Source organism: Pygocentrus nattereri, chromosome 22 (assembly GCF_015220715.1).
Source record: "Pygocentrus nattereri isolate fPygNat1 chromosome 22, fPygNat1.pri, whole genome shotgun sequence".
Taxonomy (NCBI): Eukaryota; Metazoa; Chordata; class Actinopteri; order Characiformes; family Serrasalmidae; genus Pygocentrus; species Pygocentrus nattereri.
Genome location: NC_051232.1, coordinates 14,119,803 through 14,144,318, shown reverse-complemented (window position 1 = coordinate 14,144,318; position 24,516 = coordinate 14,119,803). Strand labels below are relative to the sequence as shown.

Below are 24,516 nucleotides of genomic sequence, written 5' to 3'. Positions count from 1 at the left end.
TCTTGACTCTGAAATGTAGTGGAGTGAAAGTAAAAAGTTGTCCAAAATGGAAATACTTCAGTTAAGTACAGATACACGAAAAAAACTACTCAAGTACAGTAGCAAATTACATTTACTTAGTTACCGTCCACCACTGACTTTGAAGTCCAGACTTACAGCTTCTCCATATGGGTAAGAGTAACATAATAATGAGAGAATGTTTCATGTTGGAGCAAGAAAAGCAGTATGGCTTTCCAGCTGAGTAGAAACTGAAGGGTTTGTATATTTTAAGATAGGCCATCATATTCATGGCTGTCCTAGCTTGGCAAAAATACACATCATATATTCAAAAGAATCCAACGAGCCCTTCTAGTTAGGGAATTCAGGCCCACTGCCAAGTGTGTCCTAGAGGGGTATAAAGTCTGTGGAGTGGCGTTTGTCATCCAGAACTAATCATTACACATTACAATGTCTTTCAACAGAAAATGCAATAAACATGTGGGTTATGGACACTTGAAAGTACATTTACATTGTTTGTTCTTTGGGGGACTAAAATTGGCCCCTTTTTACAATAACATATAACCTATGAACTGATTATATGCCATTACTCACTTTCTAGTATATTTGCTCCTTTTCAAAATTGAATACGAGGTCAAACTACCCAGTTCTGTACCATACATCACTTGAAAATATACATTATTGCAACATCCTTGCCAGTTTATCTGTGTGCCAAGCAAAACAGGTCTTCTTGATACTCTACCACATCCAGTATATCATTTACTGTGGAATTCATCTTAGCCTTGGCTTATATAAAATGTATTTGAATCTACCTGCTTCGGTAAAAGGCCAGCAGTTTCAGACCTGTAGGCCATCTCTGGAGGAGCGGCACTGAATCAGTAAATGCAGCTCCTTTTATTTTTTTATTTTAACTTCTGCAGCTGTGAGCGAGTGATGAATTGAAAACTAATTCGATTTGTTCCGCATCAACTGCTTTGAAAGCCCACGCTTTGAAAGTGAAATTGACGAGGAGAGTGCCTGACAGTGACAAGCAGACGATATGACTCAGATCTGAAAATGCAAGCCCAACATTTTTTGGAGGGAAACATACCAAGTTGGGAGTACCACTGATCCACGAACAGTTCATGCTTTTACAGTTGTTATGCAGATACCACATCATACAACAATAAAAGGTATCTGAAAGAACTGTTTTGGAGATTTCTAGAGATAAATCAAAGGCAATGAAACTTTCTGTCTTGGAATGGTGCCTAGATGTAGAGATGCTTGTATTTTTTTTTCTTGCTTTGCAGTGAAAGGGAATGAGAAAAAGCAGAGGGAGGAAGGGATGGGGAAGTACTCATTATTTTGTTAAAGCTTTATTCATTTCATATTCACTCTAAGCATCAGAAGAGCAGAAAAGCCCAGGCAGCGATGCTGAGGGAGTACAGAACTCATTTGCTTGTTGAAATTGAGCAGGCTGAGAATGAGCTGCTTTGCCCCGAGTGCAGTGATCCACACTCGCAACAGTGCCTACTCTTCGCTTTGTCGCCTTTTCCTTCTGACTTTTTTGGAAAGGCTCAGCAGCCGTTTGGTCTCTGTGGACTTCTTCAGTGGTGTGTGTGTAGACTGAAAAGATAATCAAATGCTAATCATTTTATTTCTGTTTATACAGTAGAACACTGGAGGTTATGTGCTGTGGTGGATATTCTAAATTCCCATATGTTGGCAAACACTTGCTGATACAGCAGTTCTGAAAACTTACGAAATAAAGGGTATTATAGGAATCGCAAGTCATAACAAAAAATAAATAAATAAAATTACCCCAGATTTAGGTTAGAGCAGGACACAATCTGCAATATGAAGCAATATTTTGATTTAACAGTTTAACCAAAATTTGTATTTTGTAAGTATTCAGCTGGAAGCAGAGTGAGTACAGTTCTATACAATGCACAAAAATGCTGTTTTAAATGTATCTGGGGTACACAGAGTTCTCTGATTGTTTACTAGTTGTAACAGTGTGTTGAACTAACCTTGCCTTTTGGAGGCTGTACTTTAGCCTGGCTAGCGTTAACTGTAAGTTGGTTATCTGCTTCTAAACCATGTGTGAGGCTCCAGTCCTTACGGATCAAAACACTGTAGACTCAGGACGCTGCCTCATTAAACACTTAAAAACTTAGCTCACCAGCTAATTAGCTAGATCAGTTAATAAACGCTAATCTCTGCAGCACTTTTGCCCAGACTTTCCTTAGTTTGACATGCCTGTTCAAAACAATGTTACATTACAGCCAGCAAAATGGAGATTTAAAATTATATAGGAGTGAATTTTGTGAAATCAATAATCAAAAATGTATAAAAACGTATTCAGGGGGAATCTGATTAAATATCTGTCATGCTGTAAACATTTAGAGATGTACCTTATACCTGAACACTCCTTTAATAGGGAGCTTGTCCCCCTTTCCTGAGGTAACAGTCTCTACTCTGGGAAGGGTTTACACAAGATATTGGAAAATTGTGTGGATTTGATTGTATTCAGCCACAGGAGCATTTGTGAGGTCACATATGATTCTGAATCATAAACGCCACTACAACTAATTCTAAAGGTAGTAGACGGAGCTTCATCACTCCAGACAACACTCTTCCACTGTTCCACAGCTCAGTGCTGGGGCGCTTTAAACTCCTCTTGCATACGCTTGGCATTGGGAATGGTTACTCATGCTCAGGTGCAGCAGAAGTTTCTAGATCACAGCTGTGATTTGGCCATGGTTACTCATCCCTCAGTTGGTTTATTCAAAATATAGTGCCTTGATGCCCTTTATTAACATGTAAATCAAGTTTCAAATATACATTTTCAACAATGAGCTAACTGTATTTCAATTAATTGTCAGAAAGATTCCTAATTCTTTTTTTTTTGTTGTTTCAGCTCCTGCTTTACTGTTGTTCACATGTCTCACTATTTTAGCTTGATCATTTTATTTTAGACCAAAAGGATTCAAAAAGAGATGAACAGACCCATCCAAGCTTCAGCTCTTATCTTCTTCTTCTTCTTCTTTCGGCTGCTCCCTTTAGGGGTCGCCACAGCGGATCATCTGCCTCCATCTTGCCCTATCCATTGCCTCTTCTACTTTAACACCAAACATCTCCATGTCCACCTTCACTACATCCATAAACCTTCTCTGAGGTCTACCTCTTCTCCTTCTACCCGGCAGCTCCATCTCCAACATTCTTTGCCCAATATATCCACTATTCCTCCTCAACACATGTCCAAACCATCTCAACCTGGCCTCTCTGGCTTTATCTCCAAACTGCTCCACCTTCACTGTCCCTCTGATCTGCTCATTTCTAATCTTGTCCAGCCTTGTCACTCCCAACGAAAATCTCAGCATCTTCATCTCCGCCACCTCCAGCTCAGCCTCCTGTCTTTTAGACAGAGCCACAGTCTCCAACCCATACATCATAGCAGGACGCACTACTGTCTTGTAAACCTTCCCTTTCACTCTTGCTGCTATCCTTCTGTCACACATCAGCCCTGACATCCGTCTCCACCCACTCCATCCTGCCTGCACCCTCTTCTTCACCTCTTTTCTACACTGTCCATTGCTCTGGATGGTTGACCCAAGATATTTGAAGTCATCCACCTTTACAACCTCTACTCCTTGCATCTTCACCTTTCCACCTGCCTCCCTCTCATTCACACACATGTATTCCGTCTTGTCTCTACTGACCTTCATTCCTCTCCTCTCCAGTGCAAACCTCCACCTCTCCAGATTCTCTTCCACCTGCTCTCTACTCTCACCACAGGTTACAATGTCATCTGCAAACATCATGGTCCATGGAGCCTCCTGTCTGACCTCATCTGTCAACCTGTCCATCACCATTGCAAACAAGAAGGGGCTCAAAGCTGATCCCTGATGTAACCCTACCTTCACCTTGAAACCATTTGTCACTCCAACTGCACACCTGACCACTGTCTCACTATCCTCACACATGTCCTGCACCACCACTAACATACTTTTCAGCTACACCTGACTTCCTCATACAGTACCACAGTTCCTGTCTTAGCACCTTATCATATGCCTTCTCTAGATCCACAAAGACACAATGTAGCTCCTTCTGACCTTCTCTGTACTTCTCTACCAACACTCTCAATGCAAAAATTGCATCTGTGGTACTCTTTCTGGGCATGAAACCAAACTGCTGCTCACTGATCTGGACCTCTCGCCTTAGCCTTGCTTCAACAACTCTTTCCCATACCTTCATGGTGTGGCTCATCAACTTTATACCTCTGTAGACACTGCTTCTCCACTCATCAGGCATCGTCTCACTCTCCAGGATTTTGTTAAACAACCTGGTTAAAAAGTCCACTGCCTTCTCTCCTAAACATCTCCATACCTCCACAGGTATGTCATCTGGACCAACTGCCTTTCCATTCTTCATCCTTTTAAAAGCTGCCCTCACTTCCACCTTACTAATTCTCTGCACTTCCTAATCCATTATCTCTCCCCTCGTTGTCCTCCTCTCTCTCTCATTTTCCTCATTCATTAGTTCTTCAAAAAATCTACTCAACACTCTCTGTTCACTCACTAGTACATTTCCCTCTCTATCCTTTATCAGCCTAACCTGCTGTACATCCTTTCCAGCTCTATCTCTCTGTTTAGCCAAGCGATACAAGTCCCTTTTGCTATGCGACTAGCCTCACAGTACTCCTGCCTACTTCCTTCATCTCTCTGGTTATCCCACTTTTTCTTAGCTGCCTTCTTCTTCTGAATACTCTCCTGGACTTCCTCATTCCACCACCAACTTTCCTTGTATTCTTTCCTCTGACCAGACGAAACACCCAACACATTCTTGCCAATTTCTCTCACCACCTTAGCTGTAGTTTCCCAGTCCTCAGGTAGCTCCTCACTGCCCCCAAGGGCCTGTTGCAATTTTACCCTGAACCACCCTATGCTGCCTTGCTACACTTTCCCCTGGTACCACTTTACATTCTCCAATCTCCTTTAGGTGGCATCTCCTGCTAAGGATATAATCCACCTGTGTGCACCTCCCTCCACTCTTGTATGTCACCCTGTGTTCTTCCCTCTTCTGAAAATACGTGTTCACCACAGCCATTTCCATTCTCTTTGCAAAATCTACAACCATCTGACCTTCCGCATTTCTATCTTTCACACCATACATACCCAGCACCTCTTCATCCCCTCTGTTCCCTTCACCAACATGTCCATTGAAGTCTGCACCAATCACCAATCTCTCCTCTCTAGGGACACCATCTACCACTTCATCCATCTTACTCCAAAATTCCTCTTTCTCCTCTAACTGACAACCAACCTGTGGTGCATATGAACTGACCACATTCAAAATCACACCATCAACCTCTAACTTCAGGCTCATGATCCTGTCTGACACTCTCTTTACATCCAGAACACTTTTCACAAGCTGTTCCTTTAGGATTATCCCTACTCCATTTCTCTTCCTCTCTACACCATGACAGAACAGTTTGAATCCACCTCCAATGTTCCTGGCCTTGCTTCCTTTCCATCTGGTCTCCTGGACACACAGAATATCTACCTTCCTTCTCTCCATCATGTCTGCAAGCTCTCTGCCTTTACCAGTCATTGTCCCTATGTTCAGAGTCCCTACTCTAACCTCCACACTCCTGCCTTTCCTTCTCTCTTGCTGCCTTCTAACCCGCCTTCCTCCTCTCCTCTTTGATGGTCTTCGACGTACAGTAGTCCAATTTCCACCGGCACCCTGCTGGTCAACAGCACTGGAGGCGGTCGTTGTTAACCCGGGCCTCGACCGATCCGGTATGGCAATCACATTTGTGATCCGCATGATAGTTTTGGCACAAGTTTTACGCCGGATGCCCTTCCTGACGCAACCCTCACCATTTATCCAGGCTTGGGACCGTCACCAGAAGTACACAAAGTACACCCCTAATGGCTGGTTTCAAGCTTCAGCTCTTATGCTGATACATATTGGACAGAATAACAAGTTCTCTTACAGTTCTATAGTGGATCGAATGTTATTGATTGAACATCTTTTTTCTTTTTCTAATTTCAAAGTTCTTCAAAGTTTTAATGCTTTAAAAGTGTTGTACCTAATGTTCACCTGTACTATTGTTCTGAGTGTCTGACAGACTATTCCAAATCTGATCTTAAACTCACCTGTTGCTGAATATTCCTGCAACAAAACATAAGAAAAGTGTTGAAGCAGTTTTTTGTTTATTCATTATCTGATAAGATCTGTCAGGTTCCTTCTGCTGACAGCTTAAAAACACATTAAAACTTTATTCGCTCCAACTTTCAGGTTTTTTCATCTTTATATTAAGGCGTCACAATATAAATATAATACCAGTATTGCAATTACATTGCAATATACTGTAATTTCATCTGATGTTATATTAAAAATCCATAGTTGAATCAAGAATGTAACTGGGATTAATATAATTTATTTTGCTAGATTATACGAATATACCGATTCATCAAAACATCCACAGAAATTCATCTGAGGCTGTGACTGGTCATGCTCACAGTACACAGTAGACACCATAGTGATTGGTTAGAGGACTCTTTTTCATATCACAGCCTTCAGTGATCTTTTTTTCATATCACAGCCTTCAGTGATGCAAAGGCCACCATCATGATTAACAAACTAGGTATATACGGACTATATACTGTTTCACTGTTTCTCATTTTGTGCATACACTCTATTAAAGTGGAATTCCCCGTTTTTCAAAATCCCTGCATAATTAAATGCTTACGATATAAACAAAAGTATAAATGAGTCATTTAGAGTGGTTTGATGTGAAATGTTCTGTTCTAGAGAAACATACAGAATCAGAACTGTTGACAGTGGTGGTGATAGCAACCAGACGTCCACTTTAGAAGCTCCCTTACAGAAACTTATGGCATGAAATGGTTAATAATACAGTACCTGATGTCTGAGATTTTTATGTTTTATGATAATATTGAGAATATTTTTGCCTAAAATGTACATATTTTTAAATCCATTCATGTTGCAAGGGTACATGTAGGGCATTGAGGCAAAATGTTCCCCAAACAAAACTTATTTTTAGAGATTCATCAGTATTTTACCATTACTAGCTTTACACATCAACATGTCTAGGATCACTGGTGGTTTTGGATAGTAAATAAAATTACTACATTTGCATTGTGGACATCATGACCCCTGAGTTGTCAAGTTTCACTTCTATAAAGAATTTCACATCAAACCACTGAATGACTGTGTACATCTCAACAATTAAATTACAAAGAAATTCTGTAAAATGATAAAGAAATTCAGCAGACCTACCCTTCAGGACTAGGTATTTACTTTTTTACCTCAGGACCATTTCCTCACTCCCAGATCCTTTCCTTCAAGAAGTTCTTTAAATGTGACCTCAGTTTGGTATTAAAATTGGGACACGCAGCTGAGCAGCTGTTTCAGCACGATGCATCCAGTCATTATTTACTGTTAGTGAGCTCCTTGCATAATTAATTAGATCCATTAATGCATAATGTCTGAGATTAATGAACTTTAATTAAGCAAGTGTTTTATTGTTCTGATGATTAGGCTGCTGAGAAGCAGGATTGGGTGCGTGGTTCGTAAAGCTGTCACTGTGCACCCTGCTCCGTTACATGCAGTGTAATATAACTCCACTGTTAGAGTGACAGCTTTAGAGCTGAAATGCTAACCAGGTTCACAGAATTATCAGAATTAGGTTGGGATGAGAGGAAATGGGCCTGAGCTAATGTAGCTAACAAGTAATATGACCCTGCTCTAAACCCCACTCCCTGACACACAGAACATCACAACCTACACATCACACATTTCAAAAACAAACATAAACAAAAACAATACCTTTTTTTTTCTTTTTTACCAGGGGAGCGTGCATCCCTGAGCCTCTTCATGCAGCTCTCTGCTAGGCCAGCTGGTTGGCAGTGTGACCCGCGGCCATCGCCACAATATTAAGCATACCCTGGGTAAGAATGTAGTTTATTTTAACAGCAGGTAGCTGTTTACATCTGTTATTTGCACAGAACACTACTGTTTACATATATTACTTGAACAGAAAACTATTGTTTATATCTATTACTTGAACAGAACACTATTGTTTACATCTATTACTTGAACAGAACACTGCTGTTTACATCTGTTACTTGCACACAACACTCGTTTACATCTGTTACTGCACAGAACATTACTGTTTACATCTGTTACTTGCAACATGCACTTTATGAACAGCTGCTCTACATACTTGCACACATGCACATGTATCTTTAATTTTTCTTTCAACTTTGCACATAAAACTGTACTTTTTACTATTGTTTTTAGTGTTATTCCTATATTTCTATTTTCTTCTAAGATTATATTACAATTATATTGGTGAATGGAGGAATAGCAAAGTAAGAATTTCATTGTACAGTGTAACTCCCTGTTCTGCTGTGCATATGACAATAAAATCGAATTAGTTTTAATCAAGTGTTTCCTAGTTATCCCATTAGTTTCTTGTTATCTTTGCAAAATAAATAAATTTCCTCTTGTCTGCTCTGTGGTAATCTGCAGTTGCTGCAACTCCTGAAAGCAAAGCACATTTTAATCCAAAGTTACACTGAATTCCATCTCAAAATATTACATAATTGTGGATGAAACTGCCCTACATGTTAGAAACAGAGTCTCTCACAGGAGTAAAGAAGCTCTCAAATCCTGCTTAAATTCACAGCTGGTTAAAGTTGTAAAAACACTTTGTGTCGAAACACATTAAAGAAATAAGACAGCAGAAGAGATATGAAGATCACAGCCACACTGCAGTTTAAAGACATTTAAACCACTCCTACAGAGAACATCACAGATACACAGCAGAGGAACAAGATCTGTATTCACACACAGAAATGACAGAGAGAGAGGTAAGAACGAACGAAGAGAGAAGAGGATTTAAGGGGAGAAAAAGAAAAGAGTAGGGATAGATTAATACCATTGTTTCATACCAAGTACTAACCCATTTATACTGAATCTGATACAATGTACCATAACAGTTAATTCATTTAAATCCAGTTGATTTATGCATTAGTTGCACTGTTACATTAGTTCCCGTGAATTGAGTAGCGCCTGAGAAGACTGGTCTTTGTTCTACATCAGCAAAGCACTTTTGTACAGTTGTAAATTAAGTATGTTTCATAGTTTTGATCCCTGCTCCTCATCTAAAGTCTGACATCGGTACCAAATGACTTTTTTGCCTCTGTTTTGCTAGCCTACATGTCTCAACGCATATTGGGGAAGAGGTTGTGATTGTGTTTGTTTGGGTTTAAGAACAGGCTAAAGAACAACCTCATTTACTGCTAGCTTGAGACACTTGATCATTAACATGGCAGCATACACTAACTAGGCTTACGTTGGGTGGTATCAGATGGTAACGAGTGCTAGTATCAGTGCCTTTTTAGAAGTAAGCGAATGAGCACAGTATGAGTACCCGATGTTATTATTGGGATTGGTGCATCCCTAGAAGAGAGTATTGTGATACAAGCTAAATCATGTTCTGCAGTTTCTCTTTAGGGTGAATGAGACTTTTACCAGCATTCTGTAAAGCTTGTCCAACCTCACAAAAAACGTATTTGTGTTGTAATGAGAAGACAAACATAACAGTGTGCAGAGCATGGAAATGTAATTAGCACGTAACTCACAAAGCAGGGAGAACACCAAACTGTGCAGAGCTGGAGGGATCCTGGACCTCTTTCCACCTAAAGAACAAAATAATGAAAGAACAGAAACTTTCACTTAGTCTGTTACCCCACTGAAAGTATAATAGAATGGCTACATTAACCTATGTGGTCATTAGAGGTCAGAAGCATGTGAGTTGGTATGCTGGACACTTACCTGGCCAGCCGGGGCAGTACACTGAGGAGGATAGCCTGAGGGCCAATAGCCACCACTGGGATTTATCTTCACCCCATCAACTAATTCACTGAAACTACAGAGGATCTGGAAGCTAGAAAAAAAGTCTGGATTGGGCCATTTATAAAAAGACTTTTGGATACAGTCGCAGGATTTACACTAAAATATTTTATACATTTGAAAGTTTTCTCACTGCTGCCCTCTAAATGTGTTAAGCTGGTGTTACACTACACACCTTTTACCCAGCTTTCGCCCCATTTCTCCATCTGGCTGATTCTGCACTGATTGACTGTAGTGTGCAGATTTTGTCTGAGTTGAGTTGGAAGAGTTAATCAAGTAGCGTGTGAGCTGCACAAACTCAGATTTTTTGCCTCCTGATTGCAGTTCAGACCAGTATGAGTATATAATAAGTCCTCCAACAGGCAATGTGAAAATGTGAGAAAAGGCAATGTGAGTACAAAGTAGAAATACAACAAATAACAAAAAAGTAAAACAGAGAAAACAGAGAAAAGACGAGTGTAGCAAAGCTTTTTAATAAACTGAATTTAAGGCACAAACACACTAGAGTACAAGTGCATTTAAAACGCTAAAAATGACCACACTAATCACATCTTTACATTTGTTTATTCTTACTTCATGTTCTTTATTTGCATCTCTTAGTAACAAGAGAACATGTAAGTTGTGAGAGGCAGATGATAATTTTCTGCATATTTTACCCTGTCAGAGATATGTTACTACAGTGACAACATGTTGAATCCTTATTCCTACATTTTGAAACTTACGTTCTAATTGATATTCAGTCTCACTATATCTATAGAAGGGAAATCCCGCTGATTTTTCAGAATTTCTGCATAATTAAATGGTTAAGATGTAAAATGCTCTGTTCTAGAGAAACTTACAGGATCTGAATAATTCACATTGGCGGTGACAGGAACCAGATGTCCAACTCTAAAAGCTCCCTCACAGAAAACCGTTACATGAAATGGTCATGAATATGCTGTCTGTTTCGCTACATTTTAAATAGTGAATAAAGTGGCTATATTTGTGTTGTAGACACTGTGACCCCTGGTTCCAATGAACCATTTCACATCAGCAGCTGGTGATCAGGGACCCCTAAGCTACACTTTGAAAGGGCTCCTCAACCCTCCCACACACACACACCAACACAACCCCCAACACACAAACATCGTAACTATCCACTACCAGAAAAACAATACAAATACTGCCAGGCTATTGATGTACACATACACACTAAAGCTTGGAAAGTACAATCTGTACACAGCAAATCTGCAAGCTCATTAAACAAGAAGCTCTGAGACCTATCTTACACTACATAAAGTCACAGATGAGATTCACATCCTTGGGTGAGAACTTCACTTAAAAACAGCACAAACTCATAATGCACATGAATGAATAAACTTCCTACCTTAGAATTTTTATTTCTTGTATTCATTGCAAAGACATTGTTAAGAGGCCTAATAAACAGCCTGCTCTGATCCATTGCTGACCTCAGTTTATTATTTTTTGAACCAGAGGCAGTTTTGAAAAAGAGTGTTTACCACTCATGTTGGTCCCCAGCAAAGCAACAAACAGTCTAAGAACGAATGAAACACTATTCACAATAAAAACAGTTGCCATTCTTTTTATACATACTCACCAGTTGTCAGTTTCATTTATATGAGCGTTTTAGAGAAGTCCATCTTCTGGTGTTTATGTTGATGTTCTGACACGATTCCGTGCCTAATGTGCCCACATCTGTTCATCAACTGCGCTGGAAGAAGGGCGAGCTGCTGTCACTATCAGCATCTCTTGCATCTCCTCTTCTGCAGCAACTGTTAAGTTAGCTTTGCAGCAGCAGCTGGGGTTGTGGAGGCCATGATGGTTTTTCAGGTTGCTTGGCCTCTGAATTCTTCAACTGATTCAGTAGTGGGATATGGCTTTTCATGATTGTTAAACTGTGTAATTTGTGTCAAACCTACAGCCAGCTGCAGCTAAGCCTCCTAGCATTTTGCCAATATACTATCCATAGACCTTTCCGACACTTATTTCACAAAGGAACAGTGCCATAGAACATGCCATAAAACAAAACTGTCCTACGAACATTTCCAAACCGACCAATCCTGAACAAGGTGTTTATGTTTTGGTGTGTTTTGGTTCCTCTGAGATTTAATTTAATTAATTATGCATAATTAAATTGTGATCATGCAAACAGAACTAAAACACACATCACTGCGTAAATAAGGCTATTTCAACATTGATAATTCCTCCAAATTTGAGTCTGATAATAAAAACTGTTTGCAGTTGCATGCTAACAAATTCATAACTTTGGATTACCTTCAGAGAGACATGCGAATAGCTTCATTTTTACACATACAGAACTGTGAAAAAGTGTCAGGCAGCCAAGAAACATGTTTAAATAATGTTCATCTGGGCTGTAAGTGTGTTTCTGCCTCTAAAACACTACATAACACTAGAATAAATAAATAAAGCAAAAAGATACAGTAAAAATAATTATTATTTTCAATAAAATTATTGATGTAGGTTAGAAAGACAAGACTGGTATTTCATAAATGTAACTTTTTTCATTATAAGTGTTTTTGATTGCTCGTTTTGATTAGTTCACAGAAATAACTTCTACATAAGTTTCAGCTTCTTCTTGGTGGCAGTAATGTACAAGCCCGTTTCCAAAAAACTTGGGACACTGTGCAAAATGTAAATAAAAACAAAATGCAATGATGTGCAAATAATTTGAACCCTATATTAAATTGGAAACAGTACAAAGACAACATATCAAATGTTGAAACTGAGAAATTGAATTGTTTTTTGAAAATATATGCCCATTTTGAATTTGATTTCAACAACAGGTTCCAAAAAAGTTGGAACGGAGCAACAAAGGCTGGTAAAGTTGTGTAATGCTGAAAGAAAATCACCTGGTGGTTGATTGACAACAGGTCAGTAACTTGGTTTGGTATAAAAGAGCGGTATAGAGGTATAAAAGATCCCAGAGAGGCTGAGTCTTTCAGAAGTTAAGTGGTGGAGGGGTTCACCACTCTGTGAAAGACTGCACGAGCAAATAGTGCAACATTTTCTTAACATAAAATAGCAAAGAATTTCAACATTTACAGACCACCAGGGCCCTACTCAGAATTTTGAAAAGAATTGAGTGAGTTCGCTGCAAACCTAGCTGTGTGCAACAATAAAGAAATAATTGTAGATTTTAATATCCATTTTGAGAAGCCAGATGACCGACTAAAAAAGGCATTTACTTCAATTCTAGACTCTGTTGGTATTACGCAAAATGTAACAGGGCCTACACACTACTGTCGTCACACTTTAGATTTAATCTTGACACTAGAGCGGAAGTGGTGACAAACCAAGCTGTAAGTGTTCCACTCTGCCTGGAAGGACAGCCTTATAGAGTATAGAAATGCTCTCACTAAAGCTCGCTCAGCATATCTGGCCTCGCTGTTTAGTGTGATTTCCAGAATTACAAAAAGTCAGGCAGGTACTGAACCACTAATTCTGGTGACTGTCACCAGTGAAGTTTTTATGGACTTCTTAAATAATAAAATCAAAAATATTAGACAACAAATTCAACCCACAGTATTAAATCCAACTTGGGTGTGGCTGATATAAAACAACGTAGTTGTAGAAGAAAGGCTGGAAACTTTTTACCCACTCCCACAGCTAGAACTCGAGAAGATTATCTCCTCTGCAAATTGTACAACCTGCACACTTGATGCAATTCCCTCAAAACTACTCAAAGATGTATTACCAGTTATTATCAATCCTCTTTTAACTATAGTAAACTCGTCCCTTAGTCTGGGCCATGTTCCCCAAAGCTTTTAAACTAGCAGTTATCAAACCTCTGATCAAGAAACCAAATCTTGATGCTAGCGTATTGTCTAATTACAGGCATATTTCTAACTTACCATTTATATCTAAGATCTTAGAAAAAGCTGTGGCCCAACGATTTAGTTCATATCTACATAAGAACCACATATAGGAAAAATTCCAATCTGGATTCAGGCCACATCACAGCACTGAGACAGGTCCAGTTAAGATAACTAATGATTTTCTTCTTGCCTCTGATCAAGGCTATGTATCCTTGTTAATGCTACTTGATTTCAGCGCAGCTTTCGACAGGATAGACCACAATATTCTCCTAGAAAGGTTAGAAAATCTGTTGGAATCACAGTTGGAATCACAGGGACAGCCCTATCTTGGTTCAAATCTTACTTAACAGAACATTATCAGTTCGTAAATGTAAACGATTTGTCTTCCAATTATTAAAAAAAGAGATATGGAATTCCACAAGGCTCTATTTTAGGACCATTATTTTTTACATTATATATGTTACCGTTAGGTACAGTTATAAGTAACCATGGCATTAACTTTCATCATTACACAGACGATACGCAATTGTACATTAATGTTAATTTTAAATCTCACTGACTTTCCAGTTACACCTGGCTCAGCAGCAAAAAACTTGGCATCATAATTGATTCAGATTTATCATTCGATCAACACATAGGCAGCATCACTAGAACAGCTTTTTTACATCTTCGCAACATTGCCAAGATAAGAAATGCCTTATCCCTGCGTGACACAGAAACATTAGTACATGCCTTTATTACTTCTAGGCTAAACTATTGTAATGCACTACTGTCAGGATGCACTAGCAGGAATTTAAGCAAACTTCAACTAGTTCAAAATGCTGCAGCCAGGGTCCTCACTAAAACTAGAAAATTTGATCATATCAGTCCAGCGCTATCACCACTTCATTGCTTCATTGACTGCCTGTTAAATTCTGTATTGATTACAAAATTCTTTTATTGACATATAAAGCCCTACATGGGCTTGCTCCTCAGTACCTGCAAGACCTTATTTCCTATTATGAGCCATCACGACTACGATCACAGTGCCTTATTAATAGTTCCTAGAATTCATAAGGCTGCAGCTGGGGGAAGAGCCTTTTCGTATAAAGCCCCCAAACTCTGGAATGATCTTCCAAAAAATATTCGGGACTCAGACACAATTGCAATCTTCAAATCTAGGCTAAAAACTCACCTGTTCAGTTTAGCTTTTGGTAGTTAACATTCCGCCCTTAGATAAAGGTGTCTGATCCAGGGGTCCATGGAATTATAGTAAACTGAGACGCTGGTGCTGTCGTCCCGCTACTCACTCAGGTTTGTGGACGGTGGAGCGGAGGGATCCCAAACTGCTTCAGAGTGCTCTCGTGTCTGTGTCCTTCCTGTTCTCTCCTTTTAGTTAAGCTGTCATAGTCAGATCTGCCAGCCACACTCTGGAAATGTTCACATTCTTTGTTTTACATACACCCAAACAGAACAAAACTAATTCCATCTTTCTACCTTTTTCTGAGTAAATAACCACCCACCTGCCTGGCCGGACACTGATGGACGACTGGCTTTTGAGCTCTCCTGCTACCTGTTTTAGACCACCTGCCCACGCCCCAACTACCCCCACTTGCCTTGGACTAGCTGCCCACCCTACACTGAAGTTTTCATTCATTCCTAGCTATTACTACTACTAATACTACTGCTATTAATATTAGTAGTATAACCATTTGTAGGTAGTTTGACGAGAGGAGGATGGTCCTCCCCCCCTTGTGAGCCTTGGTTCTGAGGGAGCTTTTCCTTGCCACTCTCCCCCCTGGCTTGCTCACCTAGTTTTTTTTTTATTCATGTTAAAACATTTTCTTCTCTGGAATTCTGTGAAGCAGCTTTGTGACAACATCAGTTGTAAAAAGCACTATACAAATAAATTTGACTTGATTTGAACTTTTGCTTTATTATCATCTATGGTACATAATAACATTAGAATATTGAAAGAATCTGAAGGTAATCTCTATGCAAGGCACAAGGCCAAAAAACAGTATTTACTGGCCATGATCTTTGGGTCCTCAGATGGCACTGCATTAAAAACAGACATGATTCTCTAGCAGAAATCATGCATGGGCTCAGGAACACTTCTGAAAACCACTGTCTGTGAAAATAGTTTGTCGCTCCCTCCACAAATGCAAGCTGAAACTCTAAAACACAAAGAAGAAACTGTACATAAACAGGATCCAAAAATATTGACACCTTCTCTGGGCCCAAGCTCATTTAAAATAGACTGAGGTGAAGTGGAAAAGTGTCCTGCGGTCCGAAAAATCAACACTTCAAAATATTTCTGGAAATAATGGACACTGGTTCCTCTGAACTTAAGACCACTCAGCTTTTTAACAGTGCACAGTTCAAAAGCCAGTATTCATGATGGTATAGGGGAGCATTAGTGCACATGGTACGGGTGACATGCACATCTGTGAAGGCACCATTAATGCTGAATGATATATACATGTTTTGGCAATATATGCTGGCATCCAGATGTCTTTTTCAGGGAAGGCCTTGATTATTTCAGTAAGACGATGCCAAACCACATTCTGCATGCATTACAACAGCTGCAAATTAAAAGAGTCCAGATACTAAACTTACCTGCATGCACTCCAGATCTGTCACCACTGATAATATTTGGCGCATTATGAAATGAAAAATACGGCAAAGGAAACCCCGAACTCAAGAGCAGCTGAAATCCTATTTGAAAAATATTACTTTGAAAAATACTTTGAAAAAACATTTCACTTTCCAAAATAAAGCACTTGGTCTCCTCAGTTCCCAAACACAGAGTGTAAAAAGAAGAGGCGGTGAAACCACAGTAGTAAACATGCACCCGTCTCAACTTTTTTGGAATGTGTTGTTGGCATCAAATTGAAAATGGACATGTATTTTTCACAATAAAACAATAAAACTTTTAACATTTGAAATACTGTCTTTGTAGTATTTTTCTTTAAAAACATGGCTTACTTGATTTGCATATTACTGCATTCTATTTTTATTTACATTCTGCACAGCGTCCCAGGTTTTTTGGAAATGGGATTGTAGCACCAATTAGCATAACACACTGCTACAGCAAAGACCCCCAAAGTAAACAGGCAGAGAACTTCATATCCCCACCCCGACATACATTCACAACAGATTTTTATTCACAGATTCATCAAACTCATCAAAGTAATACAAATGTCATGTAAATAACACATATTTTAGTTATTGTGCTCATATTTGCTCTATATTTTATATATTTACCATGTTTAACACAGCTACTTTCACTAATCATATTTATTTTGATGGATATATTCTATTAAGGTCTATTTAGGTTTGAAAGCTTGTCTGGTAAAAACAACTTAGAAACATATTTAATTAATTTGTGCCCCTTAGTCCGGTTGCAATTCACCCTGCTTATAGGAGGTGTCGTTTTCAACTGCACTGTTCATTAACGGCAAGAGAAAATGAAAAATCTTTTTCAAATTATTTAAAACTAAAAAAAGGCTGTGCTAGGCTGTTTCCCTCTCTCCTCTAATAGCACAACATTAGAAATATTTACAGTTCCATCCTTTTAAGTAAGATTTTCACTCCTGATGATGCATGAATAGTCTGATATTTTGTACCAGGTGAAGACTTTTCAGCAATCATCCCACCCTGCTACGGTTCCACAAAAACATTTTTACAGCATCATCATATCTTCCATCACTGTCTGCTGTGGTTCCTCTGCTCCTCCAACCTCCAAACTCCACCCTGGTATAGACAAAAAGTCCAGTGTGGAGAAGTGCATCAACATTACAGCATCCGAGACACCAGCTGTTTCAGAAATGTCTCTGTGGAGAACATCCATCAAAACCACACCCATCAGACACTCCATCAGCATATTCTTCAGTGAGGAATCTCTAGCAAACAAGGCATCAACCATCAGAATCAGCTTTACATTCAGTTCTTCCAACTTAAGCAAACAAACTACATAAAAAGTAAAGGCTGTTACACGACATTAAAACGACATAAAACCGCTAAATATTTAAAAGTGATTTTCTTGGTGTCAAAACTCAACACAGTGTGACAGAAGTTCAAATGACACAGGTATTTTTTGCTAGTTACAAAATCAGGAACATCAGTAAAAGCCGAAACAAACAAAGAAGAAATTTAGACATTTAAACCATCTACCCTTATTAGACCCAAGGGACTGTGACTGTGCCAACGGAAGCCATTTTGTCAGCACCATGAAAACTGCTTAAAATATACACAAAGCCTGTTGGTAATATGAAATAAAATATTTTAAATAAAAGCACTGTGTATGTCATGGCACCTTACAGTTTTATAGTTAAGGCTTCATAAATATTCAAAACTGAAGCTTAATTCTGAATATTAACCGCTAGCCATTAGTTATCAGCCCAGCTGGTCATCCCAGTACTAGCTAAACAAAATGAATCAACAACAAAGAGAATATAAAAGGGACAAAAATCACTGATAAATAAAACAGAGTTTCCACTATAACGTTACATATGATTTTACCAAAAATAATTCTGAGAGAGAGAGAGAGAGAGAGAGAGAGAGAGAGAGAGAGAGAGAGAGAGAGAGAGAGAGAGGGGAGAGAAACAGCTCATTACTCAGTGTGGTTTGTTTATGTTACTTGATCTGTCTTTGTTGATGACTAACAGTCCTGTAAATAATAAATTTTCCATTGTTCTATTTATACTCCTTTCTCAAATTTGTTTACTGTATAATTATATATTATGTATACAGCACTCATACATTTTATTTCATATTAACTGCTGAACAAAAACAGAGACACAGCACAGTGAGAGATTGTACAGAGAGAGAGAGAGAGAGAGAGAGAGAGAGAGAGAGAGAGAGAGAGAGAGAGAGAGAGAGAGAGAGAATGAGATTGGGTCAGAGTGGTCTGGCTGTGAGTCCTGCCCCCATCCTAATGACTCACTGTGCACTGCAGGGGCATGCTGGGATATTTGGTGTGTGTGTGTGTGTGTGTGTGTGTGTGTGTGTGTTGTGGTCAGTGAGGCGGTGCATCTCTAAACTGACCTCAGTGCTGTATTTCTGTCTGTGTGCGTCATCGCTCAACCCGATGGCGTTTACAATCCACCACAAATGAAAGGCTTCTGCTACAGAAATAAATAAATAAACATACAGATATATACTTATAACCATTGACATTACATGTCAGCAGGGAACCAGATTTACTGTGAAAAACACACTCACTGATTCACTGAACTCTACAGCTGTAAGTCATGAAATACTTATGTAGTTATGAAGTGGAAATACTTTGATACTTTACTTCAGTAGTTACAACATAGAAATACTTCTGTTGTTATAACTTTGATACTGTACTTCGGTAGTTATGAAGCAGAAATACTTTGATACTGTATCTTTGTAGTTATGACTGATACTATAGTTTGGTAGTTATGAAGTAGAAATACACTGATACTGTACTTCGGTAGTTATGAAGTAAAAATACATTGATACTGTACTCTGCTAGTTATGAAGTAGATGAAGTTCATGATGTACTTAAGAAATTATGAAGCAAAAATGCTTTCTTAATACACTAAATGTTTCTACTTTGTTATTGTAGTTATGCTGCTATGAAGCAGATACACTTTACCATACTTAAGTGGTTATAAAGCAGAAATACTTCAACTGAATTGGAGTTACAAAGAGCTTTACAAAACACTTTGCCGCTGTACTTAAGTAGTTATGAAACAGAAACATGTTACTATCCTTACATAATGACAAAGCAAAAATACTGTTTCTGTACTTTGTAGTTTCAAAGAAAAAATTGAGGTATTTAAGTAGTTACATAGTACAAATACTACATTAATGTACTTAAATAGTTACAAAGTATAACTACTACATTATTGTACTCCAGTAGCTACAAAGTGTAAATACTACATCACTGTAAATAAGTATAGAAATACTAAATTACAGGATTTAAGTAACTATATAGTACAAATACATCACTGTACTTGCACATAGATACTAAGTAGAAATGCTCAGTTACATCACTTGAGTAGTTACAATGTATATATATATAAAAAAAAAAAAACGGTTGTGTATTCAGTGTTTTTTTTATGTGAAATGCCTCATAGACCTGGCTTGTAACTCACTCACATTTAACAAGACTGTCTAGTAACTTTCTATATGCATGATAAAAAAGAACATTTTCTACACAATAAAATGGACGAATGGAAGTGCACGCTTTGTTTGGATTTCAGAGCAAGGAACTGCAGGTTCAAAGTGCAGAAGGCATAAGTAGCCATGTTAATGTACTATCATACACTGGTTAATCAACTTACTAGCAGTCACTCCAGTTCTCCAGTACTGTTGCTATTATAGCGGGCACTTTTTTGGGGGTGGAGGTCACTATGGTTAGTTGGCTGATCTAGACAAAAATCAGAGCTGCATTTAGTTCCCATCCAGCACTGCTTTATAGCTTACATTAGAGTAATTTATAGAACTTTACTTAGTCCTCAAGTTACTGCTAAAACTTCAATTTCTCCCAGAGCATCTCCACATCAACATACTCCATTTTCGGACACTTAGTTACCGATGGTAAGGAATTTGCCCGTTTGTTTGACAAGGGCTAAGCTACTTCTAAATCCGTTCAAAGAAGGAGTTGATGTAACACTACAATGTACATGTTTTTAAAGGTATCTTGGGGAATGATGGAAAGGGATGAGATGAGGATAAAATACATTGGCATAATCCGCTATATACTGAATGTCCGACCAGCCATTTCATTAAATACATCTCACCGTTTCTACATTCACTGTCCAACTTATCAGCTCCACTTACCAAATAGGTGCACTTTGTAGTTCTATCGTTACAGAATGTAGTCCATCTGTTTCTCCACATGCTTTGTTAGGCCCCCTTTATCCTGTTCTTCAATGTTCAGGACCCCCATAGGACCACCACAAAACAGGTATTATTTGGGTGGTGAATTGTTCTCAGCACTGATGTAGTAATGGCACATTAGAGCATGTTGTTGTGGATGTCCGCTCATCTAATCCTACGAAACCCACAGCTAAAACGACAGGACACAGTTGTCTTGTTTTAGAAGTAAAGAAGAGAATGTAAAAATCTTTTATTTTAGGATAAACTTTTTTTTATTTTAGGATAAACGTTCTCACTGTCCTTACAGTGCTTCATTAGTTCTGTTTATTTTCATTTCATTTATTTTTATTATCTTTTTCAAAAATGCAATATACATAATCTGACATTACAAGAATGATTTTAGCTTAGGAGTTTCGCTTTCTCAAATTACTCTAACCCAACCTACATAGGTCAGTTGGGCAAGAAGAACAATGTCCAATGGCAACAAACACACCAGAAAAACAAACAAAAAACAAAAATGCTGTACTACATGTTGGTGCTTCACATCAGTGATGTGTCCTTGTTTAAGGATAATGCAATCTGACTGCACACTTTACTTGAGTAATTGTCTGGTATTGTACGCTTGCATTTACCTAAAGGGGAATTCCACCAATTTTTTAAAATGCTTGTTTAATTCAGTCACTGAGATGTAAACAAAGTCATTCAGAGTGGACTGATGTGAAATGATTCACAGTAGAGAAACCTGACAAATCAGATTTCCTTATAGTACTGATGACATGAACCAGGGGTCACACGGTCTACAACTCAAAAATTGCCATTGTATTTAATATCCAAAACGACCAGTATACCTATACGTCTTCTCGTCTTTTATATGTGATGGTAAATATTGTAAAATAGTGGTAAATCTACAAAAAGGCATTTTTTGGGGACTATTTTGCCTCACAATGCCCTACATGTATCCCTCTGTCATTAAAGGCTCTAGGTTTTAGGCCAAATGCTTACTTCAAAACATTAGTAAAACAATGTCTCAGACAAGAGGCAGCATATTCATCACCATAAAATGTAGTAACTTTCTGTGAGAGAGCTTTTAGAGGCATGAATTACTTCAGACATCTGGGTCCTGTCACCACCAATGTGAACATTTCTGACTCAGTAGGTTTTATTATTCGATGACTAATATATTTGATAATGACGGCATTAATAATACATGAAAATGAATTATTAAGGCCGTCACTATAAAATATATTAGTCATCGAATAATATGCAGATTATTCACTGTTAAACACTATTAATGTACCATTCACTCCACAGTCCATACAATCTATATATGGAAACTAAACTGCAAAAACAGCTCATTTTAAAATCAAAATTTTTTGTCATGAAAACTCTAAATCATCCACCTATTCTGCCTACACAAGTTTAGGCCCGCCCATTCATGAGAAAGTTATTTTAAATGTTTCAGCCTTGACTGCTGTTTTAGAGCTCATTTACACATAATAGTCTTAAAAGCACAGTAGCAAAAACAGCCTATTTAATTTTAGTTTTCCTATTTTTGTTTTGTTGTTTCAAGACAGCACTTGAACCATGTTCAAGTAAAGTGTTACACCTCTAAAGTGGTCTTACTCATATTTGAAATATATACTGTGATACCAAAACCATCAGAAATGTTAATTGTAAATGGACTTATGACCTTCAGATAGGCTCCAGCACCCCTCGTGACCCAGGGGGATAAGCGACTTAGATGGTGTGTGTGTGTGTGTGTGTGTGTGTGTGTGTGTGTGGTCCTGGTCATAAGGATCATTCTACTGAATTAGTCAGTGTTCAAATTGGATTTTAGACTTTAACTGACTTGGACTTAAAATCCTTATTCTTTGAGTGAACCTACACCTTCATTGTGTTTATTTTATTACAAAAAATATAACATTCCATTCTGTCAGTAACAAAACAATCATAACACTACTGAAAACTTGCCAAATGTTTCAGTAGTGACTGTTTTGGTAGTGACAATTTTAGCTAATTTTGAGCAAAACCAATACATGACTAGCAAACATAACGTTGAACAGCTGTAGACACATAAAACATAATAATTTTCAGTTAAAAAAAACAAGAAAACTTAACTGCAGAAAATATGCATTTGGAGAGGGGAAAATGTCCTAATGTTACACACTGCTTTTCAGACTTTGGGCCACATTTACTCCAAAACATTGCATTCTAATTGCTTAACATGTGGCCATGAGGGACAGGGATGCATCTTGTACTCTAAAATACAGGGGTGTGGCTAAAATAAGGCTCCACCCATGGACCAAAACTTTTTGCACTTCAGTGATGACATGAAAACCCAGTGATGACATGAGACAGTATGTTTAAATAAAGTTTTAAGAGAGTTGCAAATTGGGGGGTTAGGGTTTGAGAGCCACCCCCAAAAGAAAGTACCCTATAAATAATGATTTTGTTTATACTTAGCTTTTTATCTCAAATAATGCCTTGATCTTTGATATATCTTAACATAGTCCTTGTAAATACATAAAGTCTGAATATTTAATTGTTTTAAACTTTTGTTTTACTGCAGGATAGCAGTTTGAACTATTTCAGTAGTACGGTCTATATACTGGTTCTGCTTGAAGGGAACCAAACTATTTTTTATCCTGCTTCTGAGCTGTGGAGCATACAGACCTGATGGAGCATCATGAGGGGCTTTATAATGACGTAAGCTGAATCAGGTGTACTAGAGCAGGTTAAACTGAAGTACTGCAACAGTGGATTAGATAAACACTAGTATTTGTAGCTGTGTGTATGTGTTGGTTGGTTATATTATCAGATGAATGCTACGGTACACTGTGACCTTCACATTGCCATACCAGTGATTAGACCTGTGAGATAACTAATCTACTGATCTATTGCTGCCTCACTAACTAACAATGCAGTCAATCCAAGAGAGAGACAAACAGAAGGGGGTAAACTGAACACAAGTATAATTTGCTGGGCAAAGAAGCCAATTCACCTGAATGGTAGAGGAATGTGGGAATGCGAAAAATGTATTTGCTTCCAGTAGCAGTTCATTTTATTTCATGTCAAGTTCATCCAGGTAAACTTTGCAGGTAAGTGAAAGATGATAGAAAACAAGAGAGGGGCTATGGTATCTCATTTCTAAAGAAAAATACATAAGATACGCAATCATGAAAAATTTGCATACCGAAATTTGCATTTGCATGTCTGATGGATCTAATTGTGTGCTGGGCAGATCACGTCGCACGCTGGTCAAATCCATTTGCACACCAGGCCGAATCCATGCTGCATGCTGACTGGATCCCTTTATGTACTGAGTGGATCTATTTGCATGGTAAGCAGATCAATTTGCAATAGATCATCCAACAAACACAAGCTCAGCTTTTCTCTACCTTTACATAAGCTTCGACCCCTTTGTTTCTTTAACATACATCTTGAATTTGAATAGCTGCTTGTTTGATTTCTTCTGTTACACAATTAAATGTGATGTTTTTATGTTTACACAGCCCACAAAAGATGCAAAATGTAACCATAGCAACAGGCATTTTAATGACGTTGCTGTTCCTGTCTGCATGGAATTATGATGAATGTTGAGTCGCATGAGTCACATCTAACTTTTCAAGAGGCTGCTCTGCTGCATATAAGATACGTATTGAATGTGTGACCAAGAAAAAGACTGGGTTTGAACTGGCTAATTAGGCATAGACTGTGAATGTAGCTTAAAATGGGTCGGCTGAGGTCAGTTTTGATGAGGGATACTGCAGTCCTAATTAAGAGACTAGAGAACCTTAAGACCACAGAAACAATAATAAATTACACAAATATAACAACTTACTGCAGTTCAACTGGCAAAAAATTAGGGCACCCAAGACTGGCTTGAGGAGATAAAGGGGCCATCTGATGAAAAGCTTCC

General features: G+C 38.3%; 1 long non-coding RNA gene across 1 annotated transcript in view; it reads right to left on the bottom strand.

The window, feature by feature from the left end:
- Positions 1 to 1,330: 1,330 nt before the first annotated feature.
- LOC108436816 overlaps positions 1,331 to 24,516 on the bottom strand; it is a 75,012-nt gene continuing 51,826 nt past the window's right edge. The window contains exons 3-7 of the long non-coding RNA XR_001858552.2: positions 9,850 to 9,961; positions 9,657 to 9,713; positions 7,837 to 7,954; positions 6,141 to 6,156; positions 1,331 to 1,602 (exon numbers count right to left, since the gene is read on the bottom strand). This is a non-coding gene — a long non-coding RNA (uncharacterized LOC108436816). The remainder of the gene's footprint in view (positions 1,603 to 6,140; positions 6,157 to 7,836; positions 7,955 to 9,656; positions 9,714 to 9,849; positions 9,962 to 24,516) is intronic.